Source organism: Macaca thibetana, chromosome 6 (assembly GCF_024542745.1).
Source record: "Macaca thibetana thibetana isolate TM-01 chromosome 6, ASM2454274v1, whole genome shotgun sequence".
NCBI classification, from domain to species: domain Eukaryota; kingdom Metazoa; phylum Chordata; class Mammalia; order Primates; family Cercopithecidae; genus Macaca; species Macaca thibetana.
This window is the reverse complement of record NC_065583.1, coordinates 128,739,871-128,757,070: the sequence shown is the minus strand read 5'-3', so window position 1 is coordinate 128,757,070 and position 17,200 is coordinate 128,739,871. Positions and strand designations below refer to the sequence as shown.

Here is a 17,200-nt window from a genome sequence, read left to right as displayed (position 1 = left end):
TATCATGTGCATCAGAGCTTTAATCTTTTGCTTGTCACTTGATGATCTGCTCAGAAAACTTCAAATTTATGAATCAAAATGACCATAAGCTTTCTTGGGACTGTCTATTTTCCTGAAATGATCATTTAGTTCAATAAAGATGTATTTAATGCCATTTGATGTGCCAGAAACCATGTTCATGGTGCTGCCTGAAACACTGCCAATCTAATTATTCAGCTTTTTTCACTTAGTAATGTGCATTTATGTTTCTTAGATCTCTTTTCATGGCTTGATTATCTCATTTCTTTTTAGCACTGAATAATACTCCATTGTCTGCTTGTAGCAAGGTTTATTTATCCACTCAACTACTGAAAGACAACTTTGTTGCTTCCAAGTTTTTGGCAATTTTAAATAAAGCTGCTATAAATATTTGTATACAGAGTTTGGTGTAGACGTAAGTTCTCAACTCATTTGGGTAGATAACCAAAGATCACAATTGATGAATCATATGGTTAGTTCCATAAGACACTGTCAAACTTTTCCACAGTGACTATATCATTTTGCATTTCCATCAGCAGTGAAGGAGAGTTCCTGCTCCATCCTCGTTAGCATTTAATGTTGTCAAAGTTTGAAATTTGAATCATTCAAATAAGTGTGGAGTAGTGTCTCACTGTCATGTTAATATGCAATTCCCTAATGATATATGCTTTTGCACATCTTTTCATATGCTTACTTGCTATCTGGATTATCTTCTTTGTTTAGATGTCTATCAAGACCTTTGGGCCATTTTAAAAATTAGATTGTTCACTTTCTTAGTTTTGAGTTTTAAAAGTTCCTTTTTTATTTTGGCTAACAGTCTTTTATCAGATGTGTCTTTTGCAAATATTTTCTTTTAGTCCATGACTTTTCATACTTGCTTGTCTTTCCCAGGGCAGGGATTTTTAATTTTAATGAAGTCCCACTTATGAATTATTTCATTGATGAATAGTGTCTTTGGTGTTGTATCTAAACAGTCATTGTCATATTCAAGGTCACGTAGGTTTTCTCCCATGTTGTCTCCTAGGAATTTCACAGCTCTGATTTTACATTTTGGTTTATGAACTGTTTTGAGTTAATTTCTGTGAAGGGTGTGAGGTCTAGATTTATTGTTTTACATGTGGATGCCCTGTCATTTCAGTACCATTTGTTGAAAATACTATCTATTCCACTTTATTGCCTTTGTTCTTTTGTCAAAGATCAGTTGACTATATTTATGTGGGTCTATTTCTGGACTCTCTATTCTGTGCCATTGATCTACTTGTCTGTTCTTTTGCCAATATCACACTCTCTTGATTGCCGTAGTTTTATATTATTGGAGCTGTGTATTGTCAGCCCTCTGATTTTATTCTTCTTCAATATTGAGTTGGCTATTCTGGGGCAGTATTTCCACATAAATTTTAGAATCAGATTGTTGATATCTACAAAATTACTTTCCTAGATTTTGATTGAGATTATGTTGTATTTATATATCAAGTTGGGAAGAACTGGTATCTTGACAATACTGGGTCTTCCTATCTATGAACATGGAATATCTCTCCTTTTAGTTCTTTGATATTTTTAATGAACTTTTAGTTTTACTTTTACAAGCCTTATACATATTTAATTAGGTTTATATCTAAGTGTTTTATTTTGGAGATATTACTATAAATGTTAATGTGTTTTTAATTTCAAATTCTACCTATTCATTGCTGGTATATAAGAAAAAAATTGACTTTAACCTTGTATACTGAAATGTTGCTAAAATTGCTTATCAGTTCTAGGAGGGATTTTTCTTGTTGACTCTTTTGAATTTTCTATATACAATCATGTTGTCTGCAAACAAAGACAGCTTGATTTCTTCCTTTTAAATTTTTAAAAATCTTGTCTCACTGCATTATCTAGGACGTACATTATGATGTTAAAAAGCAGTGGTGGGAGAGGATATCTTTGCCGTATTCCTGCTCTTGGAGAGAAAACTTCAAATTTTTCACCATTAAGTGTGTTAGCTGTAGGTTTCTTATAAATGTTGTTTTTACAAGTGGAGGCTATGCCCCTCTACTCCTAGTTTACTGAGAATTTTTAATCATAAATGGGTACTGGTGCTTGTGACGTGTTTGTTCTGCATCTATTTATATCTTTATATGATTTTGTTTTCTATTGTCTGTTAATATGATAATTATATTAATTGATTTTTGAAATGTTCAAATAGACTTACATTTCTGCAATAAATCCCACTTGATCATGTTGTATAATTCATTTTTTTTTTACATTGTTGGATTTGATTTGCTTATAATTTGTTGAGAATTTTTGCAGCTATGTTCATGAGAGGTGTTGGTCTATAGTTTTCTTTTGTTGTGATGTAGTCGTTTGAGTTTGATATAGGGGAGTGCTGAGCTCATAGAATGAGATAGGAAGTCTTTCCTTGCTTATATCTTCTGAAAGAGATTTCAGAGAATTGGTTTAATTTCTTCCTTGAATATTTGGTAATTTTCACCAGTGAACCCATCTTGGTGCTTGCATTTTGGAAGATAGTTAACTGTTGATTAAATTCCTTTAACAAATATATTCAGGTCTATTTAGATTGTCTATTTATTCTTGTGTGAGTTTTGGCAAGTTGTGTCTTTCAAAAACTTGATCCATTTCACCTAGATTATCAAATTTGTGGGCATGGGCTTTGTTCATAATATGCCTTTATTATCCTTTTAATGTCCATAGGATCTGTATGTCTCCTCTTTCATTTCTGATATTATTAATTTGTGTCTTCTCGTTTTTTTCCTTAGTTATTCTGGCTATAAATTTGCTAATTTTATTGATCTTTTCAAAGAAGCAGCTATTAGTCTTACTGATTTTCTGTATTAATTTCCTGTTTTACATTTTATTGATTTGTGCTCTAATTTTTAAAATTATTTCTTTCTTCTGCTTACTTTGAATTTAATTTGCTCCTCTTTTTCTAGTTTTCCTAAGGTGAAAGTTTAGGTTGTTAATTTTAGAACTTTCTTTAATGTATGCATTTCATGCTATAAATTTTCCTGTAAGCACTGCTTTTCCCACATTCCACAAATACTGATAATTTGTGTTTTCATTTATTTTTACTTTCCCCTGAGATTTCTTTTATGACCCACATGTTACTTAGAAGTCTGTTGTTTAATCTTCAAGAATTTTGGAATTTTCCAACTATCTTTCTATTATCGAATTGTAATTTAACTTTACTGTGGTCTGAGAGCAGATATTGTAGGTTTTCTATTCTTTTACATTTGTTAAAGCATGTTTTATGACCCAGAAAATTGTCTGTCTTGGTAAATGTTCCCTATGAGTTTGAGAAGAATGTGTGTTCTACTGTTGTTTGATAATGTGGTCTATAGATGTCAATTATATCAGTTGGTTGTTAGTACTTTTGAGTTCAACTATGTCCTTAATGATTCCTTTGCCAGCCAGATAGGGTTTTTTGTTTGTTTGTTTTGAGACGGAGTCTCGCTCTGTTGCCCAGGCTGGAGTACAGTGGTGCAATCTCAGCTCACTGAAACCTCTGCCTCCCAGGTTCAAGCGATTCTCCCACCTCAGCCTCCCGAGTAGTTGGGACTACAGGTGTGTGCCACTACACCCGGCTAATTTTTTGTATTTTTTTTTAATAGAGTCGGGGTTTCACCGTGTCAGCCAGGATGGTCTAGATCTCCTGACCTTGTGATCTGCCCTCCTCGGCCTCCCCCAGAGAGGGGTCTTAAAGTCTCCAACTATAATAATGGATTAATCTATTTCTCCATGCAGTTCTCACATTTTTTTGTCTCATATATGTTGATGCTGTATGTTAGGCACCTACACGTTAAGGATTGTTTTATCTTCTTGAAGTATTGACCCCTTTAGCATTATATAATGGCTTTTTTATCCTTGATAACTTTCCATGAAGTTAGTTGTCTAAAGTTAATAGTTAATATAGCTATGACTTTATTTTTATTAGTATTATCATTATATATATATCCTTTTACCTTTAATCTATATGTATCTTTATATTTAAAGTGGATTTCTTATAGACAACATACAGTTGGGTCTTGTTTGTTTGGTTTTTTTTTTTTTAATCTACTCTGACAATCTCTGTCATTTAATTGGCTTATTCAGGCCTTTGTTGTTTAAAGAGATTATTGATATAGTTGGACTAATATCTACCATATTTGTTACTGTTTTCTATTTGTTGCCCTTGTTCTTTTCTCCTATATTTGTCATTTACACTTTTTCTGACTTTTGCTTTTTTTTTTTTTTTTTTTTCCCAGAGAGGGCCTCACTCTCTCGCCTAGACTGGAGTACAGTGGCATGATCACAGCTCACTGCAGTCTTGAACTCCTGGGCTCAAGTGATCCTTCCACTTCAGCCTCCCAAGTAGCTGGGACTACAGGCGTACACCACCACACCTGGCTAAGTTTTTAAATTTTTTGTAGAGACAGGTTCTCTGTTGGTTTCCCAGGCTCTTCTGTTATTTTAATTGAACATTTCATATGATTTTATTTTCTTTTTAGTGACTTCCCTATCACATTTATAACTAATACATTTCCAGTTTCAAATAACACTATACTACTTCATGAGTTGTTCAAGTAACCTATAATAATAAAATATTCTACATTTATCACTCTTATCTCTTGTATCTTTGCTGGTATTTATTTCACTTGAATATATATGTTATATATTACATACATGTTTGCATGCATAATCAAATACAGTGTTATATTTGAAGCAAACTGTTTTCTGTTAGATTAGTTAAGAAAAAAAGATAAAAGTTTTCATTTATTTTCACTTATTCATTCTTTGGTGATCTTCCTTTCTTCACATAGATACAAGTTTCTGACATATCATTTTCCTTCTCTTTGAATAAGTCTGTTTAATATTTCTTCCAAGGCAGCTCTACTGGCAAAAAATTCCCTCAATCTTTGTCTGACATAATCCTTATTTCTCTTTCACTTTTAAAGAGTAATTTTTCAGAGTACCTAACTTTAGGTTGGTAGTTTTCTCTCTCACCACGTTAAATGTTGCATTGCATTCTCTTCTTGCTTGCATGGTTTCTGCATAGTCAGATATAATTCTTATCTTTGTTTCTCTTTAGTTAAGGTATTTTTCTCCCTGACTTCTTTCAGGTTTTTTTTTTTTTTAATTTATCTTTGATTTTTCTAAAGCTTGAATATAATAAGTCTAGGTGGTTGAGGATTTTTGCTCTTTGGATTTTGTTTTGTTTTTTGTTTGTTTGTTTGATTTATCCTGCTTTGTGTTCTCTGAGTTTCCTGCATCTGTGTTTGGTGCCTGACATTAAACTGGGGAAAGTCTCAGTCATTATTCCTTCAAATATTGTTTCCGTTCCTTTCTCGTTTTCTCTCATTACATCATTTGTAGTTGTTCCACAGTTCTTGTTTCCATTCATGTTCCATTCAGCTCATATTCTGTTCTTGTTTTTTCACTTTGCCTTTCAGTTTTGGAGGTTTCTATTGTCATATCCTTTAGCTCAGAGATTCTTCCCTCAGCCATGTCCAATATACTAATGAGCCCATCAAAGGCATTCTTCATCTTGTTACATTTTTATTCTATCTCTAGCATTTTGTTTTCTTTTTGTAATTTCAACTTTTATTTTAGATACAAGGAATATGTGTATAGGCGATCCTTTCTTAGAATTTCCATCTCTCTGCTGACATTATCTATGTGTTCTTGCATGTTGTCTACTTTTTCCATTAAAGCCCTTAGCATATTTAATCATAGCTTTTCTAAAGAATATCCTGGTCCAATAATTCCTATATGACTGCCATATCTGACTCAGATTCTGATGCTTTTTCAGTTTCTTCTATGTGTTTATAATGCGTTATAATCTTTTGCCAAAGGTGGGCACGAAGTACTGGTTAAAAGGAACTGCAGCAAATGGCCTTTAGTAATTTAGTGGTAAGATGTCAGGGAAGGAGACGCAATCTATAGTCCTAAGATTCGGTCTCAGCTTTTTTGTGGAGCCTGTACCCCTTCTCAGTCTTCATCTTGCTTCAGGTGGGACATGCCTAGTGGGGGCTGGCTGGAAGTTGGATTTCCCTGCCCTATGTTAGGCTCTGATAAAATAGTTTCTCCTGAGGACAGGGCTTGTTAAGAAGAACAGGATGCTCTGATGTATTTCAAAGTGGTTTCTTTTCTACTCCCCATGCCAGAAGCACAAGGGAATTTTTCTCTGCTCTTCACTGTGAGGACCTGATAGAGCTCCTGGAAATACAACTCACAAAGTTTCTCTCTCTCTCTCTCTCTCTCTCTCTCTCTCTCTCTCACACACACACACACACAGTCTCTCTCACACACGCACACACACATACACACACACACACACACACACACACACACTCCCCTGAGTTCCCCTAGTGTTTTTATCTCTTAGATTTGTCTACACGGAGCCTCCAGGGTAATTTTTCAATTACACTTCAGGTTTTCCTACCCCAGCTTTGGTTCCTGTGGAAGATTCTACTCACGGCCTTCCGCTGTGGAAAGTTGTGATTCTCTGCAGCCACCTTTCTGTTTCTTCCATTTTAAGGGTAACAGTTCACCCTGTGTCCTCACTTCCCTGACAGATCTAAGACGAGTTGTTAATTTTTCAGTTTGTTCAGCTTTCTGCTTCTTGTTAGGACGAGGTTGTGACTCCTAAGCTCCTCACAGCCTGAACTACAAGCCAGAAGTCCTGATTCATTACATCTATAATGACAAATATCTGAATTCCAACAAAAGAACCAGGCACTTAGATACTTTGACAGCAATAGCTATTGAAATACAAGTTTTAAGTAAATTCTGGTCTTTGAATACCATCGGTTTAATAAATGTTTGAAGGATATATTGGGAAGAATTTAGGCAACCTTTTCACCTGGAGAATACATGAATATCTTACAAAGGTAGACATTCAATTAGAAGAGACAGAAAAAAAAAAATAAAAAGAAAAAAAAAGAAAATTGTGACTTCTGTACCGACTGATGCCAACACCATCATTTCTTTTATTTCATAAAGCTAATGTTTGAGTCTTTCCCCATGGTTTTCATCTCTATGAAAAAAGTACTATTGATACCTTAACTCTAACATGAAGAATATGTACATGGATGCTTGTACTTCTAACCACCGGGAACAGAATGTGTTATCTTTTAGGGAAAAGCTGTTTTATTGTTGCAGTCGTTGTGACTGGTATTGAATCCTTGGGAGCAGGCAGCATGTGGCACAGCTTGACCTTTCAGATCAGGCAGATTAAGAACATTATATTTTCCACCCAGTCAATGCAGGGCCTATGGTTAATGATTACTTAGAGCCTAAATCCCACAGCTGATTTTCTGTCATTTGGAAATGATCAGAGCCCATGTCCAGCAAAATCTGGCAGTGACATTTTTGGCAAGCTCTTTCAACAGCAGATGCTTTCAGGAAAGACAGAGGGCAAATGGGGATGTGGGGAGGAAAATCCAATATTTCATGTAAAATTTATTTTGCGTCTAGTTCAATCATGCACCTTCATTCTTTCAAAGTGATGTGTTGATACTGGTGACTTTTAGCATGGTAATAAATTACATGTCATTATTAGGATAAAATGGCATTGTTTGCTTGCTTATTCTAATTTCATAACTGCACATTCTCTTTCTATTGAAAAATAGCATTCATTGTGAGAAGAACACTAAAATAACTTCAACACTTCAAGCAACAACTTTTTCATTAACATTCATCATAATAAGTTTCATACGTCACTAAAAAGAGAAACCTGAAAGGCCTATCTCTATTAATATAGAGAAGAGAAGTGAGAGAAGTAGAATCAAGGTGAGGAGTCATATAAACAAAATAAAGTGAATTTCCTTCCAATAGCAGTGTCTGGTAAATATTCCCTCCCACTGTTCATTGTTTTTGTTCTTATTCTGGCTTCCCCCGCCCCCCCTTATCCTTCTTTAAATTCAAACTGTAAATTCTAGTATAGAGTAGACAGCACTGTATGTCTACTAGACAAAGGGCCTGGGCTGAGTTGGGGTTGACTAATGTTTCTAGCCTGCAAGATTTTCCTTATGGCTCTCATTAGGCACTACACCTTGTGCCACAAAAAGCCAAAAATAGGCCTTGGTGACTATGTTTCCCTATATGTAGAGTGTGATCCAAAAATGCAATGCATACAAGTAGATCTCTGATCAAAACTGCAAAAGAGCCAGAGTTAACTTTTGGTCCTGCTAATGCTATTTTTCTGAACTTTGCCTTTGTATTTTTCATTCAATCACACAGGGCCCTGATAGTGGCCTATTTACAGCTATACAAATCTACTATTTTCACCTAACAACACTCTTAACAAGTACTCCATTCTCCAAAACTAAATATCTGCCACTCATCCAACTCATCGACAGTCTAAATTCTGATTATTCTGAGTTCTGTTATTGTCAACAATATGTTTATTATATTCTATGATTATACTCCTATACATCAGATTATGAATGACTGATAGATAACACTTTCTTAAAGTATCCACATGTAAGAGAAGTACCTATTGATCCTTTTGTAGTTCATAAACAGGATCATTGGGTTTTCACATTTATTGTGAGATGTGCTTTCCTCCAACCTTGTTATGATGTTGATCCATCTGATGTGAACTTAGGGGAAAAAAGAAGTATCTATTGGCATAAATTATTATTGATCAATAAAATTGCTAAATTGGAAGATAAATAGTACACGTATCAAACACTTGATAATTCTTCTCTTTCGCCTGCTATATGTGATATAAGCAGCTGTATTAAAGTTGCCTAAAAATGTGAAAATAGACAGTAGAAGGCAATAGAAACTTCCATAATTGACATGCGGCTTCCCTCAGGTCCAAGGGAACTGCTTCACTTGTCATCTCCCAGTAAGTGGGAAGAGAAGGAAAATACATAGATTATTTGACTCTCGTCACACTGACCAGACATAGTAACATGGCCACACAAATTACAAAGGAGGCTGGGAAATATACTTTCTAGCTAAAAAAACATATTACTAAATGAAACTGCCACATTTTAAAAGAGTATGACCATTACATTATCAAAGAATAGGAGAGTGGTTAGTGTTAGACAAAGGCACTGGCACACTAACTGGTAAAATGAATAGAGAATTTGGTCCAGAAGACAGTACCATAAGGTGGATTTGATGTTGCTTAAACAGTAGTACCTGTGAAGCTCTGATTCATATATTGATTGCAACCTTCCATGGTTATTTCTTGAAGTAAGCCCAAGAAAGGCTTTACTTGGGTACTACCTCATGTACCACAAAAAGCAAAGATAGAAAATATGTTCCCATCAATTTTGTGGATGACACAAATGTGAGCAGGGAAGGGCCTTCACAAGATAAGAGAAGTGAAATTACAGAAAATCTGGGCAGATTAAAATCGTAAGCTGAAATTTAAATATATTAAATGGAAAGTGACTTTAAGCTCAAAAGTACTGTGCAAGTATAAAATGACTTAGCAGCTCACATACTAAGGATATAGATTCCCTTAAGAATAAATCCAATAAGCATTAGCACTGAGGCATAGCTCTCCCAAGAGCTAAATCCATTTAAATAAGGCAAGTCATCCTTCTACTAAATGTTGCATCTCACCACGTCTGTGTGGTTGTCATTGGGATAAATGCCACATTTGAAGGGGTCTGCAACAATATGGAGTACATAAATATAAGGGCAGTTATTTCATATGTGAAATGATTGAAAGAACTATAAATATTTTCCTTGAGGAAGACAAGGCTTATAAGGGACAATGAATGATAAAAATCTTCACATATTTGAAGAATTGTCAACAGAGTGTAAAGCCCTCTAGGGCCAAACTGGGACAATTGGGTTATACAGAGATAGATTTTAAACTTAGTATAGAGATGCCATTTCCAACAATTAGACTATTTTTAAAATGGTTTGTCTTTGAAAGGAGGAAAGTCTCTAATCTGTATTATTTCATGATCTCCAAGGTTTCTTCCACCTCAGAGATTCTATACAATCATTATGCATTTGTGAACAAAGTGTTTCCCTCAGCTTCTCATATGCATAAATTCACAGGCATGTATACAAACATGCATAAGAACAATCCATTAGGAATGAGATAAATAGTACTGATATGATTGCCTAGTGGGGTGTACTGTCCAACTACTCCCAGCACCAATCTTTCACCTTTGCCATGACTTTGTCTTCTCTTAGGGTTTGGTTAAAACATAACTATGGCTGTTGAAATGTATGTGTCTAGCACAACACAGAATACACAAGGCCCCTAGATAAAGGAGACTTTTCCATTTATGGGGCTTTAGGGTTTTTTTTAACCATTTAGAATGCTTAAACAGCTGACATATTTGTGTAGTATCAAGGAGTAGGTGGTATGCAGCTTTGAAAACTAAACTATCCAGTGCAAGTCACTAGGAAGCCAGAATGCATTTTTTTTCACTTCAATTTCAACATTATAGATATGATCACATGGTGCTTATTTCATCACTGGGCTGTAAAGATATAAGCACATCCTTGAAATCAGATGACTTGCGTTTAAGTCATTGTCATGGGACAATTTTAGTCCTGTGAATTTTGGTAAATCACTTTGACTCTTTTGTCCTTGATTTCTTCATTTTAAAATGAGAATAATGACTGTCTTATAGTATTATCCTAGATGTCAAATGATATAACCATGCAAAACATTTTATAAGTTATATACAAGTAAAATATTATTAATATTATTCCTGGAAATGGTTTCAAAGACTAAATTTTCTCTTATTCTAAAATTTCTTATTTATCTCTGTGGATTATCTGTATCCTCTTTTCAATTTCAGTCTGGCTTTTCTCAGCCACCTGTCATACATCTGGGCCAGTTTCTGGATTTCCACATTTGCTCCTCCATCCATTTTCATCAATTACTATTTTCTCAAATTAAAATTTGTTTATAAAAGATGAAAGATAAGTGGCTGTGAAATCGCATATAAGCAGAAGTCAAAATAAAATTACTCTTTAAATTAATAGAAAGCATTGGACAAACCCAAATAACAGAAAGTTAGCTAGAGCGCAAAAATTCAGAACGGTTTGGAGGATTCAGAAGATTATAAACTGCTTAATATTTAGAAGAGCTGGCAATCCGCCAGTAGGGAAGAAATTGTTCACCACAATGCCCTGTATATCTTTACTGTTGTCACCTCTTCATCTAATGTAGTTCCGGAAACTTTTGTGTAGGATATCAGATAATCACTTCCACCTTCTGGGGAGTATGTCTGTCCCTGGGACAGAAGCAGATGGAAATGTGGAAATCTGAGGTAAAAAGAGTTGAGCAATTACTTCTTACCAATGGCAGCAGTGACCACTGTAGTGACTAAGATGCCCATGACAAGAGGCAGTAAGAGCCCACGAAGTAGAGGTGTAAGAGGGACTAAGTTTTATCTCAGTAGGAAGTGGGAACCGTTCCTGGCACAGAGAAAGATAACAAGGAGAAAGATGCTCACTCCGTCCCACCTGAGGTTCAAGTTTAGTCGGCTGAAATGAAAGGTCCACACCACCTTGAGGATGGTGAATGACCTTGCCAGACTGCTATAAAGAAGAGGAGGTAATTGAATGAACTAATTAGCATTCTAGGCATCTTGTCTTTAAAATGAGAACTGTGATGGGTAAAATTTTGAACATAAATTGCAGGCCCAGGAGAACAGCTATTTACAAAAAAACTCTCTTTTTATATACCTGTTGGCCATTTCTATGTCTTCTTTGGAAAAATGTCTATTCAGGTTCATTGTTCATTTTTGAATTGGACTATTTGTTTTTTGGTTGGGTTGAGGGTTTCTTGTTTGTTTTTTGCTATTGAGTTGTATAAATTCCTTACATATTTTGGATACTATATACTTTTTTAGTTTTTAGTTATACTTTAGTGTAACTGAAAAAAAGTAAAATAAAAATAAAAAACTAAAAGAGACTCTATTCTTCTCTAAGGATTATTTTAGTTCTCTACGATTTAGAAAGGAAAACTGAAAACTGCTATCCACAGTTGCTTACCTTAAAGCATCATCTCACTCTTCTTGAGGTCAAGTGAAGATTTGGTGCTTAGAACTCATTACAAATATAAATTGTGTACTACAGTGGACAATCCTGTAAATCAGTATATTCTGCATCTAAGATGCAAAGAGGGCCACAGTCAAATGATCTGCCTGCCTCGGCATCCCAAAATGCAAAAAAAAAAAAAAAAAAAAAAAAAAAAAAAAAAAGCTGACCTGGTGGCACACGCCTGTAATCCCAGCTACTGGGGAGGCTGAGGCAGGAGAATTGCTTGAACCCGGGAGATGGAGGTCACAGTGAGCCGAGATCATGCTACTGCACTCCAGCCTGGGTGACGGTGTGAGACTTCATCTCAAAAACAACAACAACAACTACAGATTTTTCTGATATTAGCCTCAAAAACTATAGTTGACACATTAACAAAATTTGCCTTCCTTGAACTCAAAGGGAAATGCTGGGGTGATATTACATCTCTCATTTTTATGGACAGCACTTTATAATATTTCTCAGAACAGAAATTCAGAAACATCTTAAGCCCCTCTTTATTGACTCCTCTAGTCCAAGTTAATTATTTCAACCTCTATGTTCCTGTCTTGTCCATATGCTAATTATAGCACTTATCACACTGAATTTAATAAAAAGTAAGTAAGCATGTAGTTTGTACATTATAGATGGTTTTTCATACAGAGTGTAAGGGAATTCCATTTCACTGAATGTGATCTCCATTTAAATATCACCTTTATCATTCATTTCTTCCTTATTCAATGAATTGTGCCAAATACTGTTTGGGCTCACAGGAGATATTTGAGGAGTTAACATCAAAATGCATCTTTGCAATTCAAAAGGATACACACTGTTTCAATAAGTCAATTTTAAATTATGTGAGAATCAAAAGGATCATAAAGAGAAAGTAGTAGTAGTATGTGAGATGAATCTGATGGAAAATCAGGATTTTGCATGTAACGTGGAGGTATTATAGACACACTGGACTAAAAATACACCATTTCCCATTTACCCACTAGGCTTCGCATTTCTCAGAGCCAAAAATAATGTCTACATAGTGTGTTCATTTGCTAGGGCTACTGCAACAAGGTACTACAAATTGGGTGGCTTAAAACAATAGACATTTATTGTCTCACAGTTCTCGAGGCTAGCAGTCCAAACTGAAGGTTTTGGCCAGGCCATGTATTCTATGAAGAATCTAGAGAAAGATTTTCACTGCTTCTTCCAGCTTCCGGCAGCCAAGGCTCGCTGCAGCATAATTCCAATTTCTGTCCCCATCTTCACATGGCTGTCCTCCCTGTGGATGAGGTGATGTCTCTACATCGTCTTCTTTCTATGAGTATCTCTGTGTCTTCACGTGGCATTCTCCTCTCTCTGTGCGTCTATGTCCACATTTCCCTTTGCTTATGAGGACACCATTCCTATTGGATAAGGGCTTACCCTAATGATTTCATCTTAACTTGATTACATCTGTAAAAACTCTATTTCCAAATAAGGTCACATTCACAGATACTCACAATTAAGACTCCAACATAACTTTTTGGGGGATACAGTTTAACCCAAACATTCATAATTTTTTTTTTTTTTTTTTTTTTTTTTTGAGACGGAATCTCGCTCTGTCACCCAGGCTGGAGTGCAGTGGCCGGATCTCAGCTCACTGCAAGCTCCGCCTCCCGGGTTCACGCCATTCTCCTGCCTCAGCCTCCCGAGTAGCTGGGACTACAGGCACCTGCCACCTCGCCCGGCTAAGTTTTTGTATTTTTAGTAGAGACGGGGTTTCACTGTGTTACCCAGGATGGTCTCGATCTCCTGACCTCGTGATCCGCCCGTCTCGGCCTCCCAAAGTGCTGGGATTACAGGCTTGAGCCACCGCGCCCGGCCAAACATTCATAATTATAACCCCAATATTTATCAGAGAATATACAAAATTCTAGGCATTCAATACATGTTAGCTAAATTTTTAAATGTTCGTTTTTACATCCTACTATAATCCTTGCACTATCATTTAAAATTGTATAAATTGTTCTTGATTCAGGAAAATTGAGAAATAAATGATTACCATCATCTGAGAAATATTCAACCTACTTGAAAGTTGTTGTCATCCTTAGCCAGGTCTTTCTCCAATTAAATTATTCAAATACATTTATCTTCTACATAAATCCTGTTTTATAGTTCTTCAATCATCTTTTTTCCCACTCACTGTATCCTAAGATGGAACTTGCAATTTATCCTTTCAGAAATAAATTTTGGGTTACCTCAGACCTCTAAAATGTTTATATGCACAATATCACTTTTCCTAAACTCCTGTTTCCTTTGTAATTTATTTTCTCCATGTAGTTCTCATGAAGACAGTGAAGCCTTTATAATAACTTTGGATTTGAATTTAATATTTTTTTCATGTGGAATTGTCAAAAATATGGCCTGAAAGTTTTTCTATGAACTTGCCAACTTTTTGTCCTTTTTACTTTAAAATAAGAAAAGAGTCACATTGAAAACTGCAGAAGTTAAACTGGCATGTTTCACCTAGTACCCCCCAGGTAACTTCAGCTGTGTTTTAGTAAATGCCGTGACTCACAGTGCTCTCTCTCGGTTCAGAGCTCTTTGGTACCTATGGGTCTTATTTCACATCAGAAGCAGCTGGATTTCACACCTACATTTGTCACCCTTCTAGATCCTTCCTTCTGAGCTTATTAACACCATCCAGCAGCTACCTTGAAGATATGCTGCCAGGAAAAATAAATGTTTTCTGCAAGGAGCAAAAAGGTTTTCTATTCCCATATGTCAGCACTTCAGTTCAGGCCCATTGCCAATAACTAATAGCATTTAAACAATAGTTCATTCAGGTGAGAGTTACGAAAATGCTCCTCTTCTGAGATGATTCACCAGATATTGTTACTCAAAAGTGAGAGGAAAATTGGTTGATTTTTGCATCTAAAAACTACTGAAGCACACTGAAAATGAAGCTACAGATCAGGTTCCCAGTCCATGCGTCACACTCAACTTGCTATTTGACAATGAATTTTCACATGACTTTTCAACGTCTCCCTTTTCTCATATGTAAAATTAAGAGAATACCATATTTTTACCTATTCATTGTGAGGTTGAAGAGATATTATGTGGAAAATCACTCTACAATTAGAAGGCACTGAGCATATTTTGGGCATATTTCAGATGTTATTCATATTCCAACTTAGAAGTTTAAAGAATTAAAATCTATAACTCAAGAAAGGTGACTAAAGAGAATCATTGGTGATTAATGATTATGCACCTGATTTCTTATTCCATTGTTGCATTTTGGGAAATTAGCTATTTATGTTCTAATCAAGTGTTGACTTTCAACTTAGAATATAATATGAAAACTTCATTTTTTTCTAATAAACCTCAATTTTCTGATAAATGTTAGAGTACATTGCAGGAGGGAGACAACTATTTGCAAGTAAGTTGAGCTCAGGCTCACTGAAAGTCACATACCCAATCTCCTGTGCAGAGAGGTTAATAAACTGAGTAAGATATCCACTCCTGGGTTGAATCTTAAATCTGTTGCCATCTAGAAATAAAAACGTAACCTTGTATATAGAATCCAAACACATGTGACCCATAATAGGAGAAGTAGAGTTATGATCATAAAATAAACTATGATCATAATAAAGGAAAGAAGAGATGACTGTAACTCTGAGTCTTTGCTGAGTACCAAATCAGCAACATATTTATCTATAAAATTTAAATATAGATGTACATAAATACATAATCACTACCCCATCTTTAAGGTCAAACTTTAATGCTATCTTCAACATGAAGCCTTTACCAAGCCCTGAGTCAACAGGACTAGCATTCTTATTGAATCATAAACGTGTTCTACATATCTTATTTCTCTTACAAACTCAGAATTTGCTTCCACAAATCAATTCAATAAATATCCAAGGTCTGTATTGTGTTTATATGTGTATACCCCAGTGTGTCCGCTATAGTCCCTTGTCACAAATAAACATTTATTGAATTTTTTGGATTGAGAAGTCATAACGACAAAACAATAAATCATTGATACTGACTACAACCATCTGATATTATTTGATTGCAGAATGATAAATCTCATATATTAGATGTGAAGGTTTTTTTTTTAAGCATTTGAAAATACATTTTGAAAGAGATGTTAAAATAAGTGAACAGCCAGTGGAGTTTTTGAGTAGAGGGCTGATGTTCTCTATGCATGAATTCAGTTTCAGATAAATACACTTAATTGTCTGACGGAAAATGTCACCATAAAATATTACAACTCAGAGAGAATACAGAAGTTCAAACTATTGAGAGATCTGTGTGATGAGTACCCTTGAAAAGGTTAAGGCTCTCAAAAAGCTATTTGAAATTGTCATTAGTAATAGTATTCTGGAGGGAGAAATGTAATTGTGTGATATTTTGAGGTGATAAGTTGTCTTATCAGGGGTCTGTTAGGGCAAAGGCAGAGTTCATAAGAAAAATGCACTTCTGATTTATGTCCCTAAACTTTGCAGGATTTGTTCTGGCATTTAAACAAATATTAAACTACATGGCTATGGACAGGAGCCGTTTGCTCTTTGGTGATAACCTTGCTGCTGCTTCTACTTCTCCATGCGATATAAAGAAGGTCATTTTCTAGAATAAAACTCATTCCCCTGTGCATGCTTCATCACACAGATTGCTGACAGTTGGGGGTCTCTGCTCTCCACCATGGGACACAGAACCCTGTTTTTGACACTGTGAATTGGTTCTGGTCAATAGAAGATACAGAATACTCAGATCATGTTGTTGAGCTCAGTTAGCTAGGTTTGCTTTTTGGATGTGTGATGTATAAGGGAATGCACTTCCCAGATCCTCAATAAAATACTTGTCCCAGCTATTGAGAGTGCTCTCAGCACCCAGCCTGCATGTATTTGCCTTTCAGAAGCCGCTTAAGCTTCAGAGAACCACCTTGGTCAAGCTCACACCCTTCAGAGCAGGGATTCATATTAACTGATAGATTGAAGCAAGATTATAAAGGCCAGACCATTTCAGCCTCATTTAGGAAAATTGTGATAACTCATGTTATCTCTGGAGTTCCCTGTGGGGTTAGCAGAAGTTGTTGTTGGGGCTGTTTTGCACCTTGACTTCTCCCTTGGCCCAATGCTGTTTCTTTAGCCTGCCTTCTACAAGTATTGATTACAGGAAACTTCGTAATATACATCCTGAACATTGAACTTCA

The 17,200-nt window shown here is 35.5% G+C and overlaps 1 pseudogene; it reads left to right on the top strand.

Moving 5' to 3' along the window:
• Positions 1-8,500: 8,500 nt before the first annotated feature.
• On the top strand, positions 8,501-8,596 carry LOC126957813 (uncharacterized; annotated as a pseudogene).
• Positions 8,597-17,200: the final 8,604 nt, after the last annotated feature.